This window comes from Pteronotus mesoamericanus, unplaced genomic scaffold, assembly GCF_021234165.1.
Source record: "Pteronotus mesoamericanus isolate MK-2021 breed Mesoamerican mustached bat unplaced genomic scaffold, CSHL_Meso_final contig_130, whole genome shotgun sequence".
Lineage (NCBI taxonomy): Eukaryota > Metazoa > Chordata > Mammalia > Chiroptera > Mormoopidae > Pteronotus > Pteronotus mesoamericanus.
This window is the reverse complement of record NW_026555060.1, coordinates 24,433,371-24,452,083: the sequence shown is the minus strand read 5'-3', so window position 1 is coordinate 24,452,083 and position 18,713 is coordinate 24,433,371. Positions and strand designations below refer to the sequence as shown.

Here is an 18,713-nt window from a genome sequence, read left to right as displayed (position 1 = left end):
ATGCATGAATCTTGAAAGTATCGTTAGTGCAACAAACTTGACACAAAGGCCACATATTGTAGGATTCCATTTATATGCAATGTCCAGAATAGACGAATCCATAGGGATAGAAAACAGATTAGTGGTTGCCAGTGGCTGGAGTAGGGTGGAAATGAAGGAGTAATTGCTTAATGGATATGGGTTTTCCTTTTGGGGTAATGAAAAAGTTCTGGAATCAGATAGTGGTGGTGGTTTCACAACACTGTGGATATATATGTTTTTTACGCTTCAAATATGTGCAGTTTATTGAATGTCAATTATACTTCAGTAAAGATATATAATTTTAAAAAGATTTTATTTCTTTATTTTTAGAGAGAGGGAAAGGGAGGAAGAGAAACACTGTTGCAAGAGAGAAACACTGGCCAGCTGATGTGAGAGAGAGGCATCTAATGGCTGTCTTTCATACACACCCCACCAGGGACCAAATCTGCAACCAAGGCATGTGCCTTGCTGGGAACTGAACTGGTAACCTTTTGCTTTGAGGGACAATGCCCAACTAACTGAACCACACCTGTCAGGGCCTCAGTAAAGATATTTAAAAGAAAATAAAAAGGATGGGTAAAGATACATCAAGCAAATATTAACAGAAACAATGAAAAGATCACTATGGCTACATTACATGAAGAAAAATAGACTTTGAGGTGAAAAATCTCAGTAGTGATAAAAGTAACTATGTAATGATAAAAGTTTAATTCCTATTAGATTTTGTATATCTAACAATATAAACTTACAAATGCATATTGTTAGATATTAAAATATAAAGTAGTATGCACAGGTAATCTCAATAGTACCAGGAGATGTCACATCCCTCATTATTAGTGGGATTTTTCAGTATATCTCAGCTGTTGACATGTTAAGAAGATACAAATTTAGTGAGGAATAATGCAATTGAAAAAGGTCATTTAATGAATATCTATCTGTAGACCTCTACAGAAAAAATAAACACATATAATGTGAGTATACTTAATGCCACTGACTTACACACTTTAAAATGATAAATATAATGTTACCCGATGAGAGAGAGAGAAGAGAAGAGAAGAGAAGAGAAGAGAAGAGAAGAGAAGAGAAGAGAAGAGGAGAGAAGAGAGAGGAGACGAGATGAGACAAGCAAGTCTTCATGGTGCTAGAGTCTTTGGAAATACCCAGTCTAAAGATACACATTCATAAGGAGCTATGACATCCCATTCCAATAAAGCTAGGTGGAGTGTTCTGCCCTGCACATTCCTTTACCTGACTGCATGGATTACAAACCCAGCACCTACTTTCTTAAAATAGGTTTCCAGATTAATGCTGCGAGATCCAAAGAAGGACACGGGCATTATTGAGAGGTGCAGCTTCACGGTAGTTGTCTACAGAGGCTGTTACCATTGACCACTCTATGGACCCCACTGTGTCAATGTTAACAGAGGCTTTTCGACAAGGGCTCCTGGACTCCCTCAAAGATTGAAGTGGGGGGGGGGGGAGGGGAGGCGGAATGCTGCAGGATAGTGAGGGAGAGTTGCCCAGCCTATCCTCTTTAGAGTGCAGCTAGGAAGCCACCACCACTGCCACCAGAAAGAGCATGGAAACTGAAACGAAATGCTGCCCTTCACCAGCCAAGGAAAGAGCTCAAGTTCTGGGATGCTCCTGGGATTCCCTGGCACCTACCCCCAAATAGCCTCTGTGCCACTGGCGGCTGTCCCACAACCATGTAGATAAGATGCACTTGAAGTTTTTGTTCCAGAGGATCTCCTGTTCTCTGCTCCACCTCTCTCCCTTCAGGCTTCAAGGCTCTACTCCACCTCTTGTCGTTATTTGAGATGATCTTTAGAATCAACACGGGGTGACAACTATAGGCTCCTTAGGTGTCTGAGAACTTTGGAACCAGGACCAGGTGTATCTTCAGCTCCTTAGGAAGGCTTACTTGATCTGGTTTTAATCAGTTTGGACCATATGGCCATTATCTAGATATGTTTATATGCTTAATGACTAGCTCAGTGCCCAGCACATTGTAGGTGCTCAAATAGTCTATAAATATGGCTGCATGAATAAATGAACAGCAGGGCTTTTACCAAAACAGGCAAATCCCCCCCTGCCACAAAGAGGCCATCATAGAGTCAAACACACTCAAATTTTCTTAAAAGCATCTCTGTCTCCTCTTCCTAGGTTTTTTCTAAATTAGCATTTTCATCTTTGCTTTCTGATCTCTAGTAATAGAGAAAATGTGTTACTTGTAAATGAACAGCAACCAGAATTTTCAAAGGAAAGCTCATTTGAAGTGCTGTTACAAGATCCATATCCAGTCACTTAAAAATGGCTATAACTGGTCTGGGCAAGAAAATACACAAGATTCCATACATACGTTGTCAGGTTTGGCAAGAGAGATTTTAGACAACTTCCACCCTTCCCACCCAGTCCCAAGTAAATAAGGCATTTGTTTGTATTTCCACATTGACCTCATGAAGGAAAATACCTCCTCCACCTAGAAAAACAATCTGTAACATTCAGACATGGAACTCTGAGGGCAAACTTCGTAGCGCATGCTAGAGCACTAAGTATGTAGTGCTTAAAAAAAAAAAATGAAGCAGAAAAGTATCTTTAATAAATGTTTCCCTGCAAGTATTTTCCTCAAGTTTATACTTATACCTGGTTTAGTATTTCTATACCTTTCACATATACAGGTTTAAAAAAATGTATTCTCCATTAAAATTGGAGCTAGAAGGAGCCTTCTTCCTACAGTTTCCAGCAACAGACCTGAACGTTTCACTCTGCTTGGGGTGGGGGAGACTCCCAAAATAATTTTCCTTAACTCACTTTAAGTTTTCTGCTTTACACCAACTCCTTTAACTCTGACAAAGAGTTAAAAGTTTTCCGAGGTTAGTTCCTGCGGTTAAAAAAAAAAAAAAGCTAGATGATTAAATTTAGATTGCATAAAACAATACTGGGAAAGTTTCAAAGCCTTGAGAAATACTGGCGTTTATTTTATTGCCTTTTGTTAAATTGCATCACATCGACCACATTTTCTTCTCTCTTTTTAATCCCTCCCGCCCAGGCTCACTCGCAGATCCTGCACCTGCCTGCGTGCTTCAGTTACCTGTTGGGGGTCTGGGGTTGGGGAACACGGGTAGGGGCGAAAAGCTACTGGTCATTTTGAACCAGTTTAACAGGTGGCTTTAGCCACCTCCTGTCAACATTAGGCTCCCACCCTCCTCTCCGCCTCGGAAGGGACAGAGCGTCCCAATGAGTTTGAGGGCCAAGGCGCAAAGCGGGGCGACGATTCCCTCACACAGATCCGTGAAGGGTGGTGAGGACAGGGGGTTGTTAGGGGCACCCAGGACCGCTCTGTGTCCAAAGCTGAGCACGTTATCACCGACCACCAAGCGCGCCCCCCGCAACAGAACAACCTCAGAGCAGGAAAACGCCACGTCCTCCCCAACGCCCGCGACAGGGGTGCGCGCGAACCCCTGAAATCCCAAAAGAGGGACCGGGGTTGAGTGAGGCCACCAGGTTGATTACGGTCCATCGCATTGCGCCAATCTTCCCTAACTTCCAGGAGCCGGAACAAACGACGTGGAGAGGGAGAGCGCGCAAGAAGAGATCCACGCAAGAAGTGCACTGCAGGGAAGCGTGGGAAACGCAGGCAGCGGGTCGTAAGACAAGGGGGTATTCTCTACTTGAAACCCACCCGACTTTAGCTTCCCTCATCAGACTCCAACTGCCGCCCGGCTCACCGACGTGACAGGCGAGGGGACCGGCTGCCAGGACGTAACCCTGCCGCTGTAACCCTGTCGGCGACAGAAAAGTTCTCACTCACCTGGCAGGAGTCCCCTCGCTGGGGACCGCAGGTGTCCACCCGGACCGCCACCCGAAGCCCTCGCGCCGCCTGGTAGCCGGTCAGCTCTCGTACTTCTCGCCAACCGCCCGGGGCCGCCCAGCAGAGCGTTCGCAGTCCCAACGCGCACTCTCCTGCTGTGCGCGCACTTCTGCGCGCTTCCCGGCCCGGCCTCGCGCTCTGCGACCGCGCGCTCGCTCACGCGCGGAGCACCTCCCGGTCGCGCGCCCGCTACCCCCGCCCCGCCGCGCGCTCACCCAGCCCCGCCGCGCGCTCACCCAGCCCCGCCGCGCGCTGACCGTCACCCCCAGCGTAGGCCCACCAGTCGGGCTCAGCCCCTTCAAGCGCACTCCCGGAGCATTAAAGGGACAGATCCCTACGCCAGTGCTGCCCGGAACCGCCTCTGGCAGGGATCCTCTGTCTCGGAATGAGGTTTGCATCCGAGACCACCTGAGTGAAACTCCACCTGCCATCTCTGAGTGACACGCGCAGAGAAAAGCAATAGTTTACGTCTGAGGCTTTGAAGAAGCAGGAGATTCCCTCCTCTGTCCCCTTACCGCCGCCCCCCCCCCCAACTCCATCAGCTTTGAGAGATTGTATTTAAGGACAGTAATAATAACTACTATTTATCGAATATTTATGACCTTTGGACAAGGCATTTAACGTACACACATTTCATTTAATCCTCAGAACAGTCGTCTGATTTCTTGCCCTCATTTTACAGAGGAGTAATTTGAGGAAAACAGGTTCAGAGAGGTGAAGAAACTCGTCCAAAGGTTTTTTGACCCCATTGCTTGGTGCTATTATCTCCTTGACTCTATCACTGGAAATAACGACTGAGGTAATAAGCTGGTGTGGAAGGCTTTGTAAGGTGGTGGAAGTTAATGTTACCAGTGTTTCCACGGGATGGAACAACTCTCTAGGGACGGAGAAAGCAAGAGTTATGGGTTTTTATTATTTGTAGGGTTTGTTATATACGCAAATGGTGGACATTATAATCAACTCTATTCCAAAATGTTTTTTGTGTTTCTCCCCATTTTACAGAAAATTCAGGAAGGAAGGGGTTGGTTGCACAGAATGGCCGAGTCACTGCCAGCCCTCAGGGCTGAACCCCAATTCCTTAGTCCTTAGATCATTCCTCTGCCCGCCCCAGGAAAAGATACCTGATTAAAGGGAAGAAAACTTTTTCTCTAATAATACATTGGCCTCGTCTTAACTCCCTGCATCTTTAATTAATGTTGGCAAAGCACTTTAATCTATCCAACGTGCTAGTTAATTAGGCAAGTATGATTATGCCCCTCTTTCTGAACCAAATCCAGGAGAGAATCAATTCTATCAGTCCTTAATCCTTGATGAATAATGGACCTAAGTTCTCTGTTTATGATCTTTTGTTCTCCTTCAAAGTTTTGTTCTCTGTTAGTGTTAAATACTAATGCGTTTATCGTGCATTGGTTAAGTAAAGGTTAAATAATATTAAACACCCCCGGATGAAAGGTAATATAGGCAATTTCTGGTAAGTGCTTCCCTGAATTTTTTTTTTATTATTGTACTTTTTGCTTCGTTAAGCTTTTGATGTATAAACATATTTCAGCTAAGTTTTTTAAAGTTAAAAAACTTATTGTACTCATCTTTTGTGTAAAAATTTAATTTACACAATATCTTTTCTTATAGGTCGAGAGGAAATAAGAAGGGAGAAATAGGAGGATGATGAGATTAGGAAGGATGAAGGGCAAAAGAAAAAGAAGAGGGGGCAGGAAATGAATAGGGAAGAAAACAAGACTGGGGTCTGAACCAAGAGACAGCAGGGAAGATGAGGCCAGCCCCTGCTAGTATTGTACATCCCAGATCTTTGTGGGAATTACAGAGGTGGCCCTTCCTCTGGACTGGTGTAGACCTAGCCAGGGCCCAGTGTGACTGTCTGAGCACAGGCTGGCTCCCAGTCCCCTCTGCACCCCTGTCTAGACCCCTTTGTGCCAACTGAGCACACACAAAAGGACTAAGAGAGAGGACATGAAGTGAGGTTAAAAAAAAACAAACCAACAACAACACAAGAAATGGCTTAGAGGGGGAATTTAAAGAGTTATTCATGAAAGTACTTAGATAATGTCCAGGAGGAAAGGAAACAAACACTGGAGGGTCTTTGTATATGCTGTTGTTACTATTAAAACCCATGAAATTTATAAAATTGTACTTTTATTTACTCAACTTTTTAATAAATGCCTTCTGAGGACTAAAACTGCTGGTAACACATGACCCCCAAATATTGGACAGTTGCTCTTATGAATTGTGCCAATTAAAACTTTTAAAGTAAATTAAAAAGTTGAGCTAAATGTTTTATTTTATGAAAATAATTACAGTACTATGTATAAAATTGATTTGAGAAAGTGCAATATCTGTGATGGCCACTGGAGAGGGGCAGACAGGAAAAGAAAGAAAATGGTTAGTAAGAAATTTCATGAGTTTTTACTAAAAAATTATAGCACTTCAGATCTGCAAGGGGAAATGTCAAAGACAGGATTTTGTTTTCTGCCTCTTCCACTGAGAACATGTGTAACCTTGAACTATGTATGCTTTTTGACTCAGTTCTTCATTGTACAATGAGGCTATAAAATTATTTTATTTTATTTTTTATTATTTTAAATTTTATTTTTAAAAATCCTGTTTATTCTATTACAGTTGTCTCAATTTTTTCCTGCTTTTCCCTCCTCCACCCATCCCATGACCCCGCCCCCTCTCCCACAGTCAATTCCTAATCTGTTGTCCATGTCCATGGGTCATTCATACATGTTCTTTGTCTAGTTCCTTCTCCTTTCCACCATTGTCTTCCTTCTCCATCCCCTCTGGTCACTTTTTGTCTGCTCCATGTTTCCATGCCTGTGGTTTATTTTGCTCTTTATTTTGTTGAATAGATTCCACATATAGGTGAGATCATAGGGTATTTGTTTTTCACCGACTAGCTTATTTCACTTAGCATAGTATTCTCCAGTTCCATCCATGTTGTCACAAAAGGTAGGTGTTCCTTCTTTCTTTCTTTCATTTTTAAAAAAATGCAGACTGATTTTATTTATTTTTTAAATATCAAGATCCATTATGAAATATTAATAACTTTAAATCCATTATAAAGTCTCAGCAATTAAAACAGCATGACACCAGCACAGAAATAATCAAGTAGATCAATGAAATAAAATGAGCATTCTAGAAACAAACATATATATCTGTCTAACAGTGTAATATATGATTAAACTGATATTTCAACTCAGTGGGGAAAATAAGGCTTATTCAACAAATAAGGTGCATGGACCACTATTACTTGAAATAAAACAAATATAGAGCCCTATTTTACACATTGTACAAAAAATATTCAGATGAGTTAAAAATCAGTATGTAAAATCTAAGGAGTTTTAGGAGAAAATACAAAATACTATTTTTCTTACCCTGAAGTAACATATTCAAACCCAGAAGCTATAAAGTAAAATATTGACAATATGACTATATTAAACACTTAAGGCTATACAGTAATATACACATAAAAAAAGTTAAAGGACAAGTAACAGAATAAGAAAGTATTTGCAACACATCTAAAAAAGGGTTAATAGTTTGTTTTTTTTAGGGAAAAAAATTCTACAAACTACTCAAAAAATGGCTAAAGAATATGAAAAAGCCACTTATATATTTTTAAAATAATAGAATTAGGCAAGAAATATACAAAAACAGGTTTAGTTTCAGCAAATAATAAAGGAAAAAATCTAACACATCATTGTCACAAACGGATTAATAAGAATTAAAAATATTGGTAATATCAAGTATTGGAGACTGTGAAAGGACTGGGTATTCATAGACTCTTCTTCTTCATCTTCTTAAAGCAGTCCTAAGATATGCAATGCTGGTTTGATGGAGGTGTATTCTTTTGGACTTCTTTTTGTCTGGGAAACTCCTTATTTTGCCTTCCATTTTAATTGAGAGCCTTGATGGGTAGAGCAGTCTTGGTTGCAGACCTTTGCTTTTCATTACTTGGAATATTTCTTGCCATTCCCTTCTGGCTTGCAGTGTTTGTCTTGAGAAGTCAGCTGCTGGCCTTATCAGGGCTCCCTTTTGTGTTACTACCTGTTTCTCCCTTGCTTCATTTAGGATTCTCTGTTTGTCTTTGATATTTGCCATTTTAATGATGATGTGTCTTGGAGCGGGCCTCATTGGGTTCCTCTTGAATGGGACCCTCTGTACTTCCTGGATTTGTGTCACTTTTTCTCTCCTTCAATGAGGGAAGTTTTCCATCATGACTTTTTCAAACAGGTTCTCTATCCCTTGCTCCTCTGCTTCTCCTTCTGGTATCCCTATTATATGGGTATTATTACATTTCAGGTTGTCCTGCATTTCCCTCAATGCCTCATTGTTTTTTAGTGTTTTTTCATTTTCTTGCTCTTTCTGGGAGCTTTTTTCTACCTTATCCTCCAGCTCACTGATTCGATCCTCTGCTTAATCTAGCCTTCTTTGGATTCCTTCTACGGTGTTCTTCAATTCAGAAATTGTATTCTTCCTTTCCTCTTGTTGCTTATTGGTAGTTTCTATGTCCTTTTTCATGCTGACATAGTTTGCATTAAGTTCCTCGTAGTTTCACTGTAGTTTTTTGTAATTCTCTCTAAGCTCACTGAGCTCATTGAGCTTCCTTAGAACCGTTGTTTGGAACTCAATATCTAATAGTTTACTTGCCTCTATTTCATTTAGTTCTCTTTCTGGGGATCCCTCCTTTCCCTTTGAGTGGGGGATATTTCTTTGTCTTCCCATTATTTGCGAGACTCTTCTTTTTTGCTTCCGCTTCGTAAATTGATCTGTCTTGATTTCCTGGCTTTGTGGTGTGAACTTCTATGGTAAGAGACTGCTGTTTTTTCTTTCTGGATCTGCCTCTGATGATGTCAGATGTTGACCCTGTCTGACCTTAGGCAGGCTGTTCCAGGAGTCTACTGTCTGTGGCTGTCTCCTTCAGCTGTTAATCTAGTCACTCTGCACTCAGCAGTTAGGCTTAGACATCTCAGGGCAGGGCAGAGTCCCTCTTGGGCTTGGGGGTTATTGTGTCCTCTCAGCTGCTGCTGCTCAGGGGAGTGGTCTGCCTGAGCCAGATGGCTGCTGCCATATGGGGATGAGTCAACACCAGGATCCCACTGGCTACTCTCTCAGTTCTCTACCCAAAGCCTCTGTTCCCAGTCTCCCCTCAGGCATCTCTAGCCCACTCTGCCCCTGCTTTTGCCAGATACCAGGGTAAGTGGCTGCAAATAAAATAATATGCGTTGGCTCTTTAAAAATCTCTTTGCGTCTCCAGCCTCCTGTCTCTGGCAGAGAGAAATCCTGCTACTTTTCATAGGTGGCTGTTATCTGTGTAGTTTTGGGCTCTGGTGCTGTAGGCTGGAGATCCCTGCTTATGGTTTACACCCCGCTCTCCTCAAGGGGATCCAACTGGCCATTTCAATATCCTCCTGGTGCTGCCACCCACCCGTGGGTGCCCCGCCAGTCTTCTTGAGTCTCTTCCGTACTCCTTACCAGTTAGGTTGTGCTAAAGCTGATTCTTCTGTTTGTCTGAAGTTATAAGGCTCCTCTCTCGCTATTGTTCAGTTGTTTGTTCCAGGTGATTTCTCCACAATTTAGTTGTAATTCCAGATTGGTCCTGAGAGGAGGTCAGTGTGACTTCCACTCACTCCTCCACCATCTTGATTTTCCCTATAAAATTATTTTAATGTTTACATACATTAATAGCAGATAAGAAGGGTTAAGAAAATTATGAAAATTAAGAAAAACATAGTAAATTGTCCTGTTTACTTTTGAAACAAGTATATGGCTATAATAATTTAAAGTGTAACAGAAGGCCCTGGCTGGTGTTGCTCAGTGGATTGGGTGCTGGCCTGCAAATCAAAGGGTCACTGGTTTGATTTTTCAGTAGGGGCACATGCCTGTGTTGTGGACCAGGTCCCCAGCAGGGGATGTGTGAGAGGCAATCACACATTGATGTTTCTCTCCCTCTCTTTCTCCCTCCCTTCCCCTCTCTAAAAATAAATAAATAAAATCTTTTTAAAAAAGGTATTAAAAAATAAAGTGTAACAGAAAAATAATGAATGCTGAATGATTTAAATAACAGAATAGAATAGATAATCCAGAAAAAAGATAGTGTTTATATAGTGTTACTTTAATGTGTGATAAAACTTATCTAAAATAAATAATGAGACAGATTCTCAGTAAATGAGCTTGAGAAAACTAGTAACTTGAAGAGATAATCAAATGGAACGTTTACCTTTCATTATGTGCTAAAAGAAATTTCAGCTACATTAAAGAATTTTAAAATTAGAAGAAAATTTAGGCAAATCTTTCTGTGACCTCAAGATGGGGGAATATAAAAAATGGGGAAATTGTATAGAAAATGACCATTAGAGTAGATTACATAAAAAATTAAAAGTTCCGATGATTAAAATATTATCAGCAAAATTTGAAAAGGAAAAACATTCCTGAAGAACTATGCACATCAAACCTGACAGTTAATTTTATCCTCAAACAAGAGTACATACAAGTTGATAAGAAAACTAATAACTCAATGAAAAAATTTCCTTAAAAAGAAAATAAAGATGGTTAGTAGTTAGCTGTGTGTGTGTCTGTGTAATTATATTTTAAAGTATTTGGACTACCTAGTAATTTTAAAAAATAAAAATTTAAAATAAAGTACAATATTTGCACATATTAAGTTAGGAAATATTTTCTTAAATTCTAATATTCAATATTGGCAGGAGTGCAGTTAAATAGGCAATTTTATATATTATAAGCTGATATAACTTTATTGGAAAGCAATTTTGTGAACCATTTCAAGAGCCTTAAAATATTTGTACTTTGACCCTATAATTCTATAGCTAGGTTTCTGTAAAAATAACCAGAAATGAGCACAAAATCTTGTGCATAAAGATATATGTTGTCTCCTTTTTTAATAATGTCAGAAAATTTGAAACAAAAACAACCAAAATTAGGTGAAGTTCAAATAAAACTATTATGCAGCTATTAAAATAAGGAATTTTTCATGAACAAGTAAATATCTAAATTATTGTTAAGGGTGGGGGGAAGAACATTGCAAAATTGTATGTAAATTTTTATTTCAGCTATGGAAAATGCATGTATATATGACAAACTAGAAGTAAATATATGAAAAAGGTGATAGTTACTGTTCTGATTCTGATTATGTGATTTTTTTAGTTATTATTTTTTAAATTTTTTATTAAATTCTTTTGGGTGTCATTGGTTAATAAAACCATACAGATTCCAATTGTACAACTTTATAACACATGATTATATGATTCTTATTTATACTATTGTATATGTCCCAATTTTTCTTTTGTGACTCTATTACTTATATAAATCAACACAGACTAATGTATATTATTTTTTTTATATGAGACAATAAGTGCCAACATGCATAGAATAGAATTTGGTTTATATTAAACATACAATAGATATTGGATAGATGATGGATAGAAGGAAGAAATTGATGCACTTGAAGGATGACTTCCTAGCAAAATTTCTTGATTTAAAAAATAGGAGATAATTATTCGACTTCTTTAGATGAGGAAATTACAACCTGGAGGCTTTTTTTGGTGATGAGTTTAGAGAAAAACTTTTTAAAAACAATAAAGAAATATTCCATACTTCCTGAAAGCAAGTAGATGATGTGTTACCTTGCCTGTATTCCAGATCAATATTTGAAGGAGAAACATATGTGGAAGAAACAAATATGGAAGAAAATGCTAAGTAAGTTATCCCTAAAATTTAATGATAAAAGTTCTGAAAAAGAAGCCAGACTCCAAATGGTCCCTGGTGAACAACTGCTCATACAAGCTCTAGGACCTGCCAAGTGACTGAGGTCCAAACAGGAAAAGAGGGTATATGGTGCATTCATTTTTTATCCAAAAATTATCTGTAGTCTCTTAGGTGCCAGGTATTACTATGGGTAAGGCCTAGGAGACACAACTGTGAATGGCCTACATAAGCTTCCTGTCTGCACAGAATTTATATTCCAGGAGGGGTTGGGATGATACAGACAAGAATCAGATGATAAGTTGGCTATTCACTAACAATCTGTTAATCCCTAGGTAGAATGTGAGTGATTCTGTAAATGAAAATAGTAAAATGGAATACATTCAACCAGAGAGAAGCCTGAGGAGTAATTGGTGGTTAAAATTTGGCTGAGGACAACTTGTTTTGCTTCCTCTGACCTTTGCCTAGATTTTGGTTTACAGATAAAGTATGTAAAGCGGACTGTTTGGGAACCTAAAATGTCTAGGGTAATGTGATAAGGCAGCTGCTGAGGGAGAGAGAAACTTGTAAAGAACAGACTTAGGAAATTTCCTGTGTAATTATCTTAACTGTCCATCTTCCCACCAGACCTTCACTAATACCTGCATTCCTCCTGAATGCTTTTGGAGTGAACTTTGTTTTTAGGATATTTGATTATGGGCTGAAACTGGCTTTACGTGAATGTCAGGTAAGAGCAGGACCCAGTGAGACCCAGTACCATTTTAGTACAGACATAGAAGGTAGCACATTTGGAAGGAAATGTGAGCTTGCTTCCTCTGTCAAATATTAATTGACTATGAAGACGTGGGTTTATTTCTGGGCTCTCTATTCTGTTCCATTGATTTATGTGTCTGTTCTTTATGACGGTACCATGGTATTTTGATTACTATGGCCTTGTAGTATAGTTTGATATTAGGTAGTGTAATTCCTCCAACTTTGTTTTTTCCCCCTCAGGATTGCTGTTGCTATGCGGGACATTTTGTGGTTCCATATGAAGTTTTTAAAATATTAGTTCTAGTTCTGTGAAATACGACATCAGAATCTTGATAGGTAGTTTATTCAGTAAACGATATTGGGAAAATTGTACAAATACATGGAGAAAATGAAACTAGACTACCTTCTTATCCCACACACAGGAATAAATTCAAAATAGATTAAAGACTTAACTATTAGACCCGAAACCATAAAAATCCTAGAAGAAAACGTAGGCAATAAAATCTCAGACATCTGTCATAGCAATATTTTATCTGACATATCTCCCCAGGGAAGGGAAACAAAAGAAAAAAAATAAACAAATGGGACTACATAAAACTCAAAAGTTTTTGCACAGCAAAGGAGGCCATCAACAAAATAAAAAGACAACCCATGGACTAGCAGAACTTATTTGCCAATATATCTGATAAGGGGTTAATATCCAAATTTTAGAAAGAACTTATAAAACTCAACACCAAAAAAACCCAAACAATCCAATTAAAAACTGAACAAAGGACCTGAATAGACAGTTCTCTAAAGAGGGCATGCAAATGGCCAATAGACATATGAAAAATGCTCAACATCACTAATTATCAGAGAAATGCAAATTAAAACCATGGTGAGATATCACCTTACATCTGTCAGAATGGCTATCATCAATAAATCAACAAACAACAAGTGCTGGTGAGGATGTGGAGAAAAGAGAACACTTTTGCATTGTTGGTGGGAATGCAGACTGGTGCAACAACTGTGGAAAGCAGTATGTAGGTAGCTCAAAAAATTAAAAATGTATCTGCCTTTTGACCCAGTGATCCCACTTCTGAGAATATATCTGGAGAAACAAAAAACAATTTAAAAGAACATAAGCACCCCTATGTTCATTGCAGCATTATTTACAACCAAGTTACGGAAGCGGCCCAAGTGTCCATTAGTAGATGAGTGGATGAAACAACTATGGGATATTTACATAATGAAATATTACTTGGCCATAAAAAAGAAGGTTTTACCCTTTGTGACAGCATGATTGGACCTTGGGAACATTATGTTAATGAAATAAGCCAGTCAGAGAAAGATAAATACCATATGATTTCATCTGTATGTACAAACTGAACAAACTGTAGAACAAACTGAACTAACAAGCAAAATAGAGATAAACTCAGAGAGAGAGAACAGGATAACAACTATTGAGGTGGATGTTAAGGGGTAGAGAGATTGAGCAAAAAGGAAAAAGGATTCATGGACATAGACAACAGTGCGGTGATTGCTGGGGGCAAGAGGGTATAAGGGGGTTAAATAGTAATGGAAAAAATACAATTAACAAAAAAAGGTAATGTGAATATAGTGAGTGGAGTATTTAATATTTGTACAGTAGTTTGTGTTACCTTGCTAAGACGAATTCTTGTAAACCCATTTTAGTTAAAAGATTTAATGATACCATATCTCTAAGTTTGAGGGCTGACTTTTTTTTATACAATTCTGTTGTGATCTATGACATAACTTCTTTTTTGATGTTACCCTGAACTTGAGGATTCCCTGAGTTTTGAGTGAGCACTTTACCTAGTGCTGCAACTCAGGAAATGAGGACAAAAAATTCACCAAGCAGGGCCACGAAGTCCAGTGTGATCTCTAACTTTATAGACCCAACAACTTGATTCGGATTAGGGCACGTGGACGTCACCAGGCTCCCAGACTCTGGGTCTTACTTGCATTTCCATTGGCAGGAGGAGAGGAAAATCTCATTGGCAATTCTTTGATAAGCTTAAAATATTTTATTTCAATTTCTAGATTGGCAAATGGGTTTTTTAAAACTCCCCTACAGAGAATGACAACAGGAAAAGAAGAGGGAAATCACACCAGATGCTACCAACATCTGCTGTGAGTAATCAAATGAGGAATTTTCCCCCTCTTGTCCTACAATTGCAACTGGGGACAAAAGGTATTAGGTTGACCAAAAAGTCTGTATGTTTTTTTCTGTAAAATAAAAGACACATTTTTCATTTTCACCAATAACTTTATTGATTTGGATATTTTGAGTATGTTGGCTGCCTCCCTCATGGTATAACATTGTTTTCAATTAATGTCTCGATTTGATCACTATCAAGTTCAACTGGTCTACCTGACCACGGAGCATCATCCAGCGAGAAATCTCCAGCACAAAACTTCACAAACCTTCACTTTTGACACCTTCAGTCAGTCACAGCACCTTCTCCATACACTGCACAAATCTTTTTTTTGTTTCAGTTTTGAAATCTTTCTTGAAATAATAAAACATAATATGCTGAAAATGTTATATTTTGAATTTGAATTTGAAAATCAGCATCCATCAGCCCATTTGGTTTTGAAACTTTGAGCTTTCTTCTCAGAATGCTTGAGATGGGAGAAATATAAACTTTTTTTAAAAATGTGAAATTATTCTGCATGATACAGGAATAGGAGTAATTAATTCCCTGGCATCTCAGGGTGGGGGGATGGGATCCTGAAGAAAGAAATGGAAGAGTCTAGAGAGGTGAGGATGGGGAGAGCTAGCTAGAAACATGATAGAAAGCCAGCCCTATGGAGAGACCTGGTTATAAAACAGTTTTTGTGTGGCAAATAATGGAACTTTAAGGAAGCAATGATGTCTGACATTAAATGTGAAGTGTTTGCAAATTGTATGGTAATACCTTCTGTGACTCCTCAACTTTGTAACACCAGCAGCTCTTTGGGGGAACAAAGAGGTTCATATTGTATGATTTCAGGAAGGCAAGGGGAGCTAAAGTAGAGCTAGGAGTCATGGTTTGAAGTCAGAGGACAGTCATCGGTTACACTGAGGATAAGAAAGCAAAACCCCTTCTTCTAGGTTCTAAGTTCTGTTATTATGACTACTTAAGTCATTTCATTCTGATATTAAGCAAAACAATGACCTCAAGAAGTTAGAGGTCATGGAAATGCTTAGATTGTGTAATATTCACAAACAAGATATCAATCTTTGGCATTAGGTCCTTGTTCTTCATATATGATAGTGTATTCATGGGACCAGCTACATATATTCACCACACTAAATGGCCCTTTTGGTTTCTTTTTCAGCTCCTAATCTTATCTCTCAGACCCCTGACCTTCTTCTTTAAGCTCTTTAAAAGACCTTAAGACCTTCTTTGTCACATTTCAGGGGTTAATTAATAATTATGCCTTACATCTATATACCATTCCATAGTTTACAAAACTCATTCACAATAGTCTTGGAAGGAAGGGATAATTCCCATTGTATAGATGAGGAAACAAGGGCTCAAAGGGTTTAGTGACCTGCTAAATCTCACTCACGTAGTAAGAGACAGAGTGATAATGGCGTTTACTGCTTTCTGCTTTTCGCCAGAGCTGCCTTTCATGAGTCGGCGTGCATCAAATACAACAGTACTTTTTCATTCATTTTCTCTACATAAAGCCAATTAAGGGATTTGTGTGCTTCCTGTTGACTATTTTCAAGGTTATTACATTGTTACTGGGGAAAAGTATAACCTTTATGAGCATTTAAGGAATAGCAATAAACATTAGAACTGTGGAAATCTCATTAGAAATGTAGAAATCTCATCTTATTAAATATTCATCTGAGTACAGTCAGCTGAGGAGATAAGATGGAGGGTTATAGGGATAACAAAAAATAGAAGCCTCATTTCCCAGAGAAAAGTGGAGAACATCAAAATCTGTTAAGATTTTGATCGAAAGCATCAGAACATGTTCTGAAGTATTTTATAAAGAATTACTAAATGCCCAATACAAAGTACTATTATATACTTATGAAAAGATTCTGTGCTTCCATATATCAAATAAGTCTAAAACAGAGTCATTCCATGAGTAAAGCTAACATACATAAAGCATCATTTTCTCCAAGGCATACAAGAGCTGTACATTCAAGCAAAACCAGAGAAGCTACTAGGAGATCATAACAGTACAGGATTCATGCTCTATATCATCATCATTTTGCACATCTTCATGTCTTCCTTTGGTTTGTTTGGAAGCTCTTAGGCAGACTCACAGGAGTGACACAAAGGGAGTCAAGGAGATGCAGGTGAGGGGCAGAGCTGGCCAGGGAACACAGTCTGCTTCCCTCTGGCGCTCCCAGGCAGAGAGGATGGAGCACCCTTGTGAACCACGTATTATGATGGGAGAGTAACTGTTCTCAATAGGATATTTAAATATACTCATTTCCAGCAACGATTTGAAGATTGCAGAGACAATTGATATACAAACAGCTCCATAATAGGTTTGAACTTTGTTTTTCATCAGCTCATTTCCCAAGTTTACTAAAAATAGCCAAATTAACTCATTTAATTTTCATTGACTTTCCCCTTCCCTTCCTCTCCTGGGAGGAAGTCCTTATGAGATCCGGAGAGGAACAGGCCTGGTCGGATTAATAAATGGAATAGTTTAAGCAATTAAGATCTAGCTCTAGAGCTAACTATGATATACAAATAAGAAAGAGTCATTTAATTTAATGTGTGGGATGACATGATAAAGAACAAGACATTCTAACTTTTATGGTGTTAAGAAACTGTGTTAAGAAATTCCACATGTTTTGAACATGTCTAAGAGGGCCAAATAATTTTTTATTTCATAAATGTATTCATTTAAATGCACCTTTAAATTGTGAATTCCTTGAATGCTTTAAGAAAATTCAGGTTACACACAAGGATACTCCTCTTCCTTAAGATGAACTCTATCTGTAGCCCTGGAATAATAGAATTTTTCATACCTTGGTCTCAAAATATTTTCCAGATACTGATTCGTTAACTAGATGACATTATCTATTCCATTTTCAGAAGGAGAAACTGAGGCCCCAAAAGAGGCCTGGTTCCTGATCCCCAATGTGTGGCTTTCTTCAATAAAAGACTCATACATTCAGGGACACTGCCTGATAGGTTGAGTTGCTATAAAAGCAAGCTTTTTTTTTTTTAAATTGAGATGTAATTGACATAAAATGTTATCTTAGTTTCAGGTGTATAACATAATGATTTGATATTTGTATATATTGTGAAATGATCACCACAGTAAGTCTAGTTACCATCCATCACCACACATAGTTACAATTTTTTTCTTGTGATGAGAACCTTGAAGATTTACTCTCTTAGTAACTTTCAAATATGCAGTACAGTATTATTAATTATAGTCACCATGCTGTACATTATGCCCCCAGGGCTTAGTTACCTTATAACTGGAAGTTTATACCTTTGATCCCCTTCAATCATTTCACTCATAACTCCTCTCCCCACCCTGAGCAGTGTATTATTAAAGCAAAACAGTAGTAGAATTAACACACAGTAGAATTACCTATTCTGGCAAAATAGTTTTTAGCCAATTGATTGAAAAAAGCCATAAACGTTGGATGGGGGGAGGGAAGATATTTAAATATATTTTTAAAATACACAGACTTTGTGCACTTGCCCAGCAAAGAGATACCTGTATGGTGGCATTGGCTGGATATCTTTAAATAAGTGAAAAGTATCTAGTAACTGAAACAGGAGGATCCACGTGTGCCAAGGCAGTGTGACATTTCAGCACCAGCCTGTGACTGCCCACCCTTCTGGGCGCTGATCGTTATCCCTGCCTGGCCTGTTTGCTATCTCGAAGGCCTTCCATTTCACCAGGGCTTGCCTTCCAGAAGCAGCCAATACTGCCCTAGGGGAAATAGGCTTCTTGGCAGCTGGTTCAAGATTGTGAAGTGATGACCCAGTTCTCTTCAAAGCCAAACTGGGAGGGAATAGGTGCCTGAGGGATGGTGGTAGGAGGATCCGACCCCTCCTCAAATCCTGCTGGAGAAGCCCTGAATTCCAGAGAGATGGGGAAGACCCATCCTCCCTACAAAGTTTGTTTCCTGAGCACAGGCTCAGACTTTTTTTGTGGGAGACGCAGGATGACAACTTTTGATCCTGCCCATATTAAGAATCTGAAGTCAATTACTCATTATGAGGCCATTGAAAGTTCTCTTTCTTCTTCTTCTTTTTTTTTCATGAGTGGAACAGGGCCAAGAGGCTTGGCATAAAAGAACTTGGGGATCTATTGCAGTTGTAATAATGACTGAATTCCCTTGTTACTAGTA

At 39.0% G+C, this 18,713-nt stretch overlaps 1 protein-coding gene across 1 annotated transcript in view; it reads right to left on the bottom strand.

Moving 5' to 3' along the window:
- Window positions 1-3,962, bottom strand: part of PROSER2 (proline and serine rich 2) — a 41,677-nt gene extending 37,715 nt beyond the window's left edge. The window contains exon 1 of the mRNA XM_054593464.1: window positions 3,833-3,962. The gene's annotated coding sequence lies outside the window, so the exon portion shown is untranslated. The remainder of the gene's footprint in view (window positions 1-3,832) is intronic.
- Window positions 3,963-18,713: the final 14,751 nt, after the last annotated feature.